Raw genomic sequence first — 12,182 nt, 5'->3', positions numbered from 1 at the left:
TGTCCAAAGGTTGTTCTATGTATGGTAAAGGGAGTTCACAGAGAGAAACTCTATTTTCACTTATGTCATAGGGACTAAGGAAATTGGAGAAGCAAATGCACAAGACACATTGAATTGTAGATGTACTGCATTTTTTCCTCTTTTTGCTACTGTTTTAAGTTTGAATGCACACTTTGCCTGGTTTGAGCAACCTGCCAGCATTGCAGTATGACTAACGAGATCAGAAGCATCTTTATTACCATTTTACTGGCCCCATGTGCCATTTTCCCTCTTTATTTTATTGCTATTCCACTTCTGCCCGAGACAGTAAAAAAAAAAAAAGGGGAGACCTACGTTCCTTTTATCCCACTATTCAGCAGATGCTAAAAGGATACTAAAAGAATGATTTACCATTACCATCCATTTGTATAATCCATCAAAATGGGCTTTAGACTCTGCTCTTCCTAATAAGCTGGAGAACATGATATAAATCCAAATTTACCTTCTGTCGAAGTAATGGGAACAGGGACATTATTGCCAGTTACTGACAACTTAGGTCAACTTTGTATCAAAACTTTCCAAAGCTGCACAAGAGACCTTTTCCTTAACTGCAGCTTGGATGTTGGTCAACATGCTGAATGCTGGAAGATTCAGGGCAGGTGAAAGAAAGTACTTCGTCATGCAGTGCATGGTTAAACTATGGAACCTGCTTCCATAGCAGGTGATGATGGTCACCAACTTGGACGGTTTTAAAAGAGGATTTGACAAATTCATGGAGGATGAAGCTATCAGTGTTTACAAGGCATGCTGGCTATGCTCAGCCTTCACAGCTGAAGGAAGTGATGCTCTTGAGAACCATTTGCTGGAAGTCACAGGAGGGAAGAGAGCTTGTGTACTTGGATCCTCCTTTCCGGTTTCCCACAGGCATCTGATTGGCCATTGTGAGAGCAGGATGCTGAACTAGTTGGGCCATTGACCTGATCCAGTAGACTCTTATTATGTACACAACTCAGGTTAAAGCTTCCTGGCGGGATGGGTGAAGCAATGAAAAGGTTGCTCTAGTGTTGTTGCTGCTGCTGCTTTGTTTTTTATTTATTTATTTTGTTTTATTAAATTTGTATACTGTCATATACCCGTAGGTCTCAGGGCACTTACAACATAAAATCACAATATAAAAACACAAAATACATAATAAAAACAACCACAACAATCACCCCCTCCTCCCCAACACATTTTAAAAGGCCATTGGACGTCTCATGAAATCAACAGGAATACCCATTCAAATGTGGATCACAGTATAGTAAATGGAATTAAAGGTCAGCCACAATCACTTAAACCATTTCTATATTTATTGGTCTGTCAACAATCCCCCTACAAAGTTGTAAAGGAAGCTAATGAGTGTTCTAGGGCTCCCTCTCAATTTGTTCACAGCACTAGCCAGACTTAGCGGCCCTCATCATTGCTTTCTGCAAACTGCTTGTGTACTTTACAGTTACTAGTGTCCCTTCCTCACAGAGAAGGTCCATAGAGGTAGACAACCTGCCCTTCAGTGAAGCTTTTCCTCCATTATTGAGGTGAGTCCACTATTAGTTTCTAGAAAAGTTCAGTGAATCCCAGAACTCACTTCAGAAATAAGTGTTCTTTAGCAACAGTAGCCAATTGGTGCCCTCCAGATGTTGCTGGACTACAATTTCCATCAGCACTGCTGGCTGAGGCAGATGGGACTTGTAGTCCAATCCTATCCGGAGGGCACTTCATTGACTAACCCTGTTTTAGATTATAAGGCCCAATCACGCTGGGAAAACCTTAAAAACTGGAGCAGGCCTGGACTTTGGTAATCTTTTGCAATATGGCGCCCTGTGCTACCCCAAAATGGATCTTCTCAACTATGGGTCTTCTCAATTTGGGAGGCCCCTTGGCTCAGCACTCTGTGCAGGAGAACCATCTACACTGCCCTAAATCCAGTGCTGATTGGAGGCAGTCTGGAAGTGGAGAAGCCTATCAAGTTTCCCTTTTCTGTTCTGAACATACGGATTCAGCCCAGTGATAGGATTGTGCTGCATCATTAATGTGCTGGCTATCTTACATCTTCATGATTTCTTGGTATATGCATTCTCAATTATTCAGCAGAGGGGAGTTGCAGAGGGGAGGAGAAATGCAAAGTCTGAGGTCATTAACATTAGCAAGGCAAAGGGGAACAAGAGGGCAATAACAATCTGTCTCCTCTCTGGCTATTCAAAAGTCTTTCAAAAGCCTCTTTGAAAAAGATGTCGGTGGCATAATCCTCCAGAAGGCATTGATATGTTTCATTATGACAGTCGCTGGCAGCTCATCAGTTCTGCTCAGGATGTGAGCTTCTCCTTCCAGCAAGTGAACTAATTTGTTTCCTTCTATAGCTTTTAGATTCTCCAGCCTCTGGCCTTGTTCTTTTCAGTCTCACTTCTGAAAAAGACAACAAGGCAAACAAAACTTTACATTTTCCGAACTGTCTTTCTGAACTGAGTCGGAGATGGCGACGGGAGGGAGGTTGTGATTGATGCCCAAGAATAAGGATGCTGGAGACAATCATTCAGACTTGAAATCTCAAAACACTGAATTATTCTGGAATACTTTCCCAGATATCACTGGGAGCTCTGCAGAGTAAATGATTCAAAGAACAACATGGATGTGACCCAATCCTTTCCACACCTGGAGAGTAAAATGCAAAGTTCTACCATACTGCAATCATGGTGTGTAGGTTTCAATTTTCCCTGAAGAAAATCATTGGGGATTCTGATTTTTTTCCCCCTCCATATAACTGCTATCAGTAAATCATGTTCTCGTTTGATTGGCTTTTGCCTTTCTTAATTTTTCTTCCAGTTTTATGGGATCCCTGTTGCCCACTTTCCTTTGGCTTTCGCCACATGGCTCCCACTTGCTCAATACAACTAGCATGACTGGAAGGGAGCAATTTCCCTCTTTGTTGCAGATCAGAGGTGCCAACCTCTTTGCGCCTAACATTACCATTAAATCACTGCCTTCCAAAAAGTACGCACACAACTTAGTAGGTTATAACATCCTATTAAAACAGCCCACAATTAGCAAATCCATTCACATAGCTATAATTAGCAAGATCAAAGCTGCAGTTGCCGTTGACAACTTAGTCTTCTATATTACAGTGCCAACATAATTTTACTATGATTTTTTCCTACTTAATTAAATGTGAAAAGTTGCAATCAGCATTTCCTCTTGTGCTAGCATAAGCTTCCCTAATTTGTGTCATTGTAACTGAACCGGCAGGGAGAAGAAAAGGAAAAGCAGACACCAATTGCTGAGAGTGAGCAGGCCCCAACTTTAAAGGCAGACCATTCTAGTTATTAAGACTAATGTGAAGGGAGTAGATTCCATTCTAACATCTGGGGAAGCAAGCATTAGCAGCTAGATGAGGTTAGAGTTGCCTTTTCCAAAATTACCCTCCAGTGTTGGATTTCTAAATGATCTAGTCCTCTTTCCAAAGCGGAACCAAAACATTAAGAATCTTCCATTGTTCCATTTGTTATTTCTGGAATTTTGATCAATCAAATGTTTATATTATATTATATTATATTATATTATATTATAATTATATTATATTATTATAATTTATTATTGCATTTATATGCCACCTTTTTCTTCCAAGGATCTCAAGATGGTGTACATGGTTCCCCTCTTCCCATTTCATTCTCACAACAAGCCTGTGAGGTAGGTTAGGCTGAGAGTAAGTAAATGGCTAGGTGTGCCATATTTCAAACAGTCTAAATCCAGACAGAAAAGTTGCTGAGGTGTTTGTTTGTTTGTTTGTTTGTTTGTTTTGGGGCCAAAGATTGGAAAAAATGACACTGCCAACATGGGCTGCTATATGTCCAGATTTTCCCAGGTATTTTCCTGATTTCCACGTGGACACTGCTGCTGACTGCAGCATTTTGGATATGTCTGGGAAATTCCAGATGTACGGAAACTGGCCCAAGGTCACCCAGTGAGCTTCATGGCTGAGTGGGGATTTGAACCCTTCTCCCTCAGCTCATAGCCAACACTCTAACCATGAAGACAAACTGACTATTGGTCACAGACCCATTAGAAAACAAAATAAAGCATAAAAATCTTAGCTTTTCTAACGTAAAAATGAGTAAAAAAAAATTAGTAAAAATATGTACCAATGTCTACAGATGTCTGTGGATGCACAGTTACTATGTTTATATGTGCATAAAACACAGCAAAAAAGCAATACAGAAACATGCCCATATACTGGTATGTGTGTGTGTGTGTGTGTGTGTGTGTGTGTGTGTGTAAAACATCATGATGCAGTCACAGGCAATTTAACCGAAAAAAATCTGCACACTTTTTCATCCTTGCATAAAGTAGAGGAGGAGAAAGAGACAAATGAACTGAAGGAACTGCAAGCTGCAGCCATCTTCAAATGTTGCAATTCTGGAACCAATTTTAGAAATCCCCGTACTTAATTCTCATTGCACAAATTCATTCATTGCAAGGCAGAATGAAGGCACAGGACAACCACAGACGTGGAACAGAACGGAAAACATTTCTGTAACATGCTTTTCGCTGGGCTGTCTTTGAAGACAGTATGGAGATTGCAACCAGGGCAGAATGCTTCCTCCAGAGAACTGAGTGGTCATTTGCTGAGTGGTCTAGGAATGGGCTGAGCAGCTAATTCCATTCTGTTCTGGCCTCACTTGGGATGAAAGAGCAAGTAATTAGCCAAGCAGCCAAAGTCAACTCATTGATGCATCACAATGAAACCTACCCAGGAGAAAGAAGCCCCTAGGAAAGGGGAAAGTGGGGAGGGATCCAACCTAGGGCCAATCAGGCTGATTTATCTTTTTGATGCTCTTCAGCCTCTGTAAAGACCAAGAGGAGTCCAGTTTGTGTAAACTTGGGTCAGTCACCACCTCCCAGGGCTGTTGTAAGGATAAAATCTGGCCTCAACCTCCTGGAGGAAGGCAGTAAATTGATGCAATTAATTATAAATATAAACAGAAATCCCAAAATCATGTAATCCAAGTAGATGATGGGCATGCACAATCATCTGTATTCATCACTTAATATAGCACTTATCATCACACACATTCTCTCAGTAATCACATTCATTCCCTCAAAATTCCTCATAACAGCCATGTAAAGGAGGCCAGTATCAGTTCCAAACTATAATTGGATAAATGATGTTGAGAAAATTGTTTACTTCATTCAATGAGTTCATAGTTAGGCCAAGATTCAGCCAGCAGCACCTTGTGGAAAACTCTCTCCAGGGAGACCCGCCTGGCATATCCTTTGTTACATATTCTTAGGCACCAGGCAAAAACATTCCCCTTCTCCCAGGCCTTTGGCTAATTAAACAACCTATGGCCTTTTAATGATGACAAACCTAGACAGCATCTTAAAAAGTAGAGACATCACCTTTTCAACAAAGGTCCGTATAGTAAAAGCTATGGTTTTCCCAGTAGTGATGTATGGAAATGAGAGCTGGACCATAAGGAAGGCTGATCGCCGAAGAATTGATGCTTTTGAATTATGGTGCTGGAGGAGACTCTTGAGAGTCCCATGCACTGCAAGAAGAACAAACATATCCATTCTTAAGGAAATCAGCCCTGAGTGCTCACTGGAAGGACAGATCCTGAAGCTGAGGCTCCAATACTTTGGCCACCTCATGAGAAGAGAAGACTCCCTGGAAAAGACCCTGATGTTGGGAAAGATGGAGGGCACAAGGAGAAGGGGACGACAGAGGACGAGATGGTTTTATAGTGTTCTCGGAGCTACCAGCATGAGTCTGACCAAACTGCGGGAGGCAGTGGAAGACAGGAGTGCCTGGCGTGCTCTGGTCCATGGGGTCACGAAGAGTCGGACACAACTAAACGACTAAACAACAATGGCCTTTTAAATGGCAGGTGTGTGTTATTTCTGTTTATTACTATGGGATGTAGCTTATTGGGATGAGGATGCAATGGGCTGAGGAGGTGGTGAAGTCGGGGAGCTCTGGGTTGGTGGTAGCAACATCTTAGAGGTACGCCTGCAGCTGTGGGGCCACTGCCACCAACTGGTAGCTCCCCTGACCTTGCCACTGCCTTGCCCTGTTTCACCCCTGCCCTGCTGAGTGGCAGTGCTCATGCTGGAAGGGCACTGCTTCCACCAAGACCCTTTCCACACGCCATTGATATTCTTGGTTCATTCTAGCTCCCTGCATCACTTTATTTGTTTTAGTGGGCCTGCTCCACTGCTTGTTTTGCCTTATGCTTTATCCAGGTATGACGATGTAATGTAGTTATATGACGGAATCAGCAAAAACTGCAAAAAAATATACAGTAGGGGCAGTTACAATAAGGTCTATTACAGTGGTACCTTGGGTTACAAACACCTCGGGTTACAAACACTTTGGGTTACAGACTCTGCTAACCCAGAAGTAGTACCTTGGGTTAAGAACTTTGCCCCTGGATGAGAACAGAAATTGTGTACCAGTGGTGTGGCGGCAGCAGGAGGCCCCATTAGGTAAAGTGGTACCTCAGGTTAAGAACGGTTTCAGGTTAAGAACAGACCTCCAGAACGAATTAAGTTCATAACCAGAGGTACCACTGTATTTGATTATTGATGTAAACCTCCAGAATGTATTTTGTGTAGTTAAGTTTTTACTTTTCTCTTCAGTACATTGTATTTTATTTTATTGCTATGGCTAGTGGCTGATGCAAATAAAGATTTTTCTGATTCTGATTCTGATGGAGATTAGTCTGGAGAACAAGTGCTATCAGACCACATGCTGGACTATGTTGACTCGGATCTTGTGCATGTGAAATTTCCCACTGAAATGGCAGGCCTATGTCAAGTTCCTCTTCCTCTCTCCCATAACATTTAGGTATAGATACTTGCAAGAGCGTCACAGGGTGCATTTTTCTGCCCTGCTCCCATTGGCTACCATGGATGGGTTGCAGAAACATTCACTGTGCAGGGCAACTTGAGATTGGTAAGAAAGGGGAAATTAAAACAAGGCTGTCATGTTTGGAGCCAAACTCATATTGACCTTAACATCTGGTCATACCCTTAGTGAAACCAGTAAGTCATTTTGGACAAAGCAAAAAGAAACAAAATAGCGCTTTGATACAACTCAGTAAACAACTTGTTTTGCCTTTTTCCATCTATTCTCTTAAAATAAAGCTTTTCCTAGCAAACTTTTTAATTAGTTTCTGGACAACCAAATGCATGCTTGGCTTGAAAGAAAGCTTGCATTATCTCCTTTCAGGTTATGAACTCTTTATCCAATATGGTGTTGTTGCTGTTGATTAATTAATTCTATAGAACTATATGCGGATTTGCACTCGTTATTTTTACCAATTCGAAACCAAAATAGGTTATAAGGGTCAAAAGCTCCTTTTATTTCTGAATATGTCTCTTAAAAACAAACAGCCCATGAGATAAGGCTGAACACAACAGCTTTTGATGTATTACATCTCAGTGGTATCTGACAACCCTTACTCCCTGGTGATGCAATTCTTTTCTAATAATTTAGTCTCAGTCTATTAAAAGACAATTACAGATAATGCATCCAGGCAAGTGGTGAAGGATGTCCAGAACACCACTTGTTGAAAGGTTATCAAAACACCATTCTCAAAAAAAGGAGTGTGTTATTGATTTTTTAATCATTTCAGACACAGGCTGTTATATGGATTTTTTTTTTTAAGGACTGAACATAACTAGAAAGAGATGGAAATGGATTTCCCCTTTGCTACTTCATATGTCATAATAGAATTTTTAAAATTCATTTACAGTTAGGTAAAGAGGGCAGTCAACCAATCAGAGGTGAGGCTTGCTTATCTTAGCTAAAGACTTAATATGCTATTGATCTTTCCCCCCGATTTTGAATTTATTATTATATTTGACAGCATTGTATTTGATAGCACCTGGTGACATTTTATGCTTCTCTTGATTCACTGTTGGATTAGCATTGTTTACAGATTAATGCAAAAGATGCGGGGGTGCTAATTATTATTTATGGAGTTAAGCACTGTTGGGATTCCAGTTTTGAATCCATTACAAGGCAACAGCAAGGTATTGGGTTGCTACTACTGAAGGGTAAAGTTCTACACATTCTGAGTGTCAGGATGAGGGCAGGCATAGAGGCAGCCCAACTAATGGTGTCTTCATGGAACCACTAATCCTTGTTGCCAAAATGGGTGGGGCTTTCATGGAAAGTGGGAGCCTTTCCAAAAATGTGTGGAAGAGATGGACTTACCTTCCTTTGCATTAGAGATGGAGAACCTGGGGGCACCAAGATTTTGTTGGACTCCAACCTCCATCAACCCCAGCCATCATGACCTATAGTCAGGATGATGGGAGTTATAGTGGAACAACACCTGGAGTGCAATAACATCTGTTGCTTTACAGGATTGGCAGCTGAGAGCTTTTGTGCATGGGGAGCTCTATTCTCCCCTTTTCAAAAGCCTCATCAGCTAGCAAGACTCTCTACTACAGCTTCCTGAGTCCCTCTTCCTATGCCATATCTACACGAAAACAATGTTATTGTCCCCCACTTGCTCCATGGAAATGTCTTTCTTTTTTTAATCAAATATTTTATTAAAATAATTCAACATTAATACATACATATTACGAATATACAAACATACATTTCATACAATCCTTAAAAATATTCATACATACCCACACTCAATCCCACAGATACTTCCTTTTCCCACCACCATCCCTCACCCCTCACTCCACCCTTGTGTTAGACTTCCAATCTACTCAATTGCAATTTCTTTTCACTTCTATTACTTTCTTTCACACACTTTTAAACCAATTTTCTACTTCTTTTTCTGTTACACATTGTTATCCATCTTATTTAGTATTTCAGTATTTATAACGGAACTTGTTTATTCTAATAGGAGTTCTGATTTTTCAATATGATTTTGCAAGTATCCTTTAAACACCTTCTAGTCCTTGTCTATCTTCTCTTTTGAGATCCTTCCAATTTCTCCCATTGTTTTGGATATATTGTAATACTCCAATAATTTGGCAATCCACTCTTTTTTTGTCGGTATAATACCACTTTTCCAATTTTTCGCAATCAATAGCTGCTCCATGGAAATGTCTAAGCCCTACACAAATCCAGATTCTCCTGGCCATTGTTGGTAGGGGATGCTGGGTGTTCAGTAGGCAGAAGGTGCCCCTATATGCTTTTGTGCCCAGAGAGAGTGCTGAACAATATTAGATTTCACTTCTGACTTTGAAGGAGGGCTGAAGCAGATAAAATTCAACCTGATGTCATGCATGGAGGGGGATGTGCGTATGCAGTTCACCCATGCCTACTCAGTGTGCCAACTTGAATAAAATATTGGGAGGGGCTCAAGTAAGCCCTGCCCTGAATGACTCAGTGCACGAACACATTTGAATTGCAATGCCCATCAACTTGGGGGAGGGGGGCAAAGACCCCTTGGCCCCTAGGAGTTGGTGACTATGTTGGTGTGCCAGCCGTGGATGCCACCTACTTTTAATCTATATAGGTGAAATTAGTGTGTTTGATTTACTCAGTTATAATAGTAAGTCACCTTCGCCCACTGTCAGGCAGCAGAGAAACCAACCTCCATGGCAGGCTGCCAAGAATGGAAAAGAAGAAGAAGAAGAGTTTGGATTTGATATCCCGCTTTATCACTACCCAAAGGAGTCTCAAAGCAGCTAACATTCTCCTTTCCCCTTCTCCCCCACAACAAGCACTCTGTGAGGTGAGTGGGGCTGAGAGACTTCAGAGAAGTGTGACTGGCCCAAGGTCACCCAGCAGCTGCATGTGGAGGAGCGGAGACGCGAACCCAGTTCACCAGATTACGAGTCTACCGCTCTTAACCACTACACCACACTGGCCATCTGTGTTTATTCACTATTCACAGAGAGAGGCTTGGGAATGCAGCCTTTTGGAATAATGGTGTTGCCCCCAAGTGAATCTCCACTCCTCCATCTCTCCCACTTCCTAATGAGTCATCACTACAGGTGCTGAAGAGAGCCCTTCTGTCTTTGAGCTCTCCTATTTTCAAGGCCCGTAGGGTTCTGGGAGAGGGAGGTCTGGAATACTTTCTACAGACACTGAGTCTGTCAGCTGTCGCTCCCCTGGTGCTTCTTCTTCTTCCTCCTCCTCTCCCATTATTTCCCACCTCTTCCTCTCTCTCTTTTTTAAATAGTTTTTATTAAGAATTTCAACATAATAAATTATCAAAAACAAATCATCTTCACACACCCCATTTTTCCCTCCCCCCCTCCCCAAGAAAAACCCTCCCTCCCTCCCCCCCAAGACTTCCCTCAGCTCCTATCTCTGATTTTTCAACACATGTTATTCTCTGTTATGTACTGAAGTTCTCACCCTGAGCCAGCAGGGGGATACTGTAGATAGTTTTCACTCAGGTCCACATATGCAAATAAGGGATCGAAAGTGACGTTCAGTGATTGGATAGTTACAGAAAATGGTTACTGTTGTGTTCTAGTGGAGCTCTATATAAGCAGGCTGGCTAAACCCTTCAGTTCAGTTCTGTTCTGGTCTGTGAATAAACAAGAGCTGTTTGAAGAATCGCTATGTCGTCTGATATGTTCACCCACAACTTGACATTCTCTGCATATTATAAAATTGTAAAGATCCTTAAATTATCTATCTATTATATTAACAATAATAAATTTGTGTATGTTTATTCAAAACCTGCCAAGGAGTCCAGTTCGTTTTGTTGTTTTTTTAAGTAATTTGTAAAAAATTCCCATTCTTCTTTAAAGCCACAGTTGTCCTTGCCTCGCAGTTTGTATGTCAATTTCGCCAGTTCTGCCCAGCTTTCCCCCTCATCTGCTTCTGAGCTGTGATCTCCCTCAAACCCCTGTTGCAATTCTGAACTGCCTTCTTCTTCTCTGGAAGTACCATTCCTCCTCTGCCCAGTCCCTGACACCCACTGAACTGTACATCTGTAGGTAGTAGGTGGTCATACCATACCTTGCTTACACAGGTGGAGGTGGCTGGAATGGCATACTGGGCAGGTAGCTATGAGCTGCAAGGATGCACTCCTCTCCAGACACTGGAGAAGATTGATCTGGCCCCAAGTTTCTGCCAAAGATGGTTCAAGAATCAAGGCAGTCCTAAGCAGATCTGGGTCTTTCTGAGAATCCAGCACACACTGCTTGATGAAGACTAGCTGTGGTTTTTCTGGATGTCCTTTAATACAAATGACATGCATAGATTGCATCCATCATATTAACTGCTTGCAATGTTTTGGTTAATAATTCAACCACAGACTGAGCCTATCTGTTTTCTGCTGTTTTGCAATTCAAGCAGTTAATATGTTTTTCCATGAATCTTTGATATTTCTTCTTTAAGAGAGCCTAGCAGAATCCCACAGCATTTCCCTAAGGTTATTTACAAAAATAATAATAATTAAAAAACCAAGCCATGCTGTATTGGGGGTGGGTGGGGGTGGGTGGGTGAAGGAGTAGCACCAACTAATTTAGAAAGTAACTAAGTAGATTTATTAACTTTTCAAGGACCATTGTGCATCCTTAGACAGAAAATGTAATAAAATACAAAACTGTGAAGGGGTAATTTAATAGGGAAATAACCTGTCTTTGTAGAAAAGCAGAAAATGAAATGAGAATTTCCATATACGAGACATCAAAATATTACACGATGATGGATAAAGATGACATTTACAAGGCTTGGTAATGTAGAATAGTGAAGTTTACAGGAAATTAATTTAATATTGTGGATGTATCTTTTTCAGAGAAACCAAATCAAATGTCTTTGCCTGACAAGGTCAGAATTTACCACAGCGTTCATGAAATGGTTGCAAGCTGATGGGGTTTCATCCCTTTTTTCAATCTGTCTCAAAAATCATTTCAGGTATGAAAAAATATATGTAATTCTGTGGTGAGTCAGCCTCCCACGATATTAAAAAAAAGCAGCAACACTGAAAAACATTAGAAAATTGGAGAGAGGGAAGAGTTGTGGCCTCTCATACATTAGTGGCATGGCCAATTCCTTCCCATGGACAGTTCTTGCTCTCATTGGTTTATGACCCACTAGACAAATGCATCCTGCCAGACACCTACCATCTGAATGTGGCTCTCCAGTCCATTCTATCAGGCCCTCAGAAGTCTCCTCAGGCCACACCCCTCACTGGATCTGCATTGCACCCAGTGAAGAAGAGCCAGTGTGGTGTAGTGCT

At 41.4% G+C, this 12,182-nt stretch overlaps 1 long non-coding RNA gene across 5 annotated transcripts in view; it reads right to left on the bottom strand.

Annotated features, from left to right (window-relative positions):
• Window positions 1-1,109: 1,109 nt before the first annotated feature.
• The window catches only part of LOC310770310, a 159,985-nt gene continuing 148,912 nt past the window's right edge, over window positions 1,110-12,182 (bottom strand). For all 5 annotated transcript variants that reach the window (XR_014552048.1, XR_014552049.1, XR_014552050.1 and 2 more), the window contains one exon: window positions 1,110-2,421. This is a non-coding gene — a long non-coding RNA (uncharacterized lncRNA). The remainder of the gene's footprint in view (window positions 2,422-12,182) is intronic.

The sequence above is a fragment of the Podarcis filfolensis genome (genome assembly GCF_964270895.1).
Source record: "Podarcis filfolensis genome assembly, chromosome: 9".
Lineage (NCBI taxonomy): Eukaryota > Metazoa > Chordata > Lepidosauria > Squamata > Lacertidae > Podarcis > Podarcis filfolensis.
The sequence above is the reverse complement of the archived record's forward strand: the minus strand, read 5'-3'. Positions and strand labels throughout refer to the sequence as shown.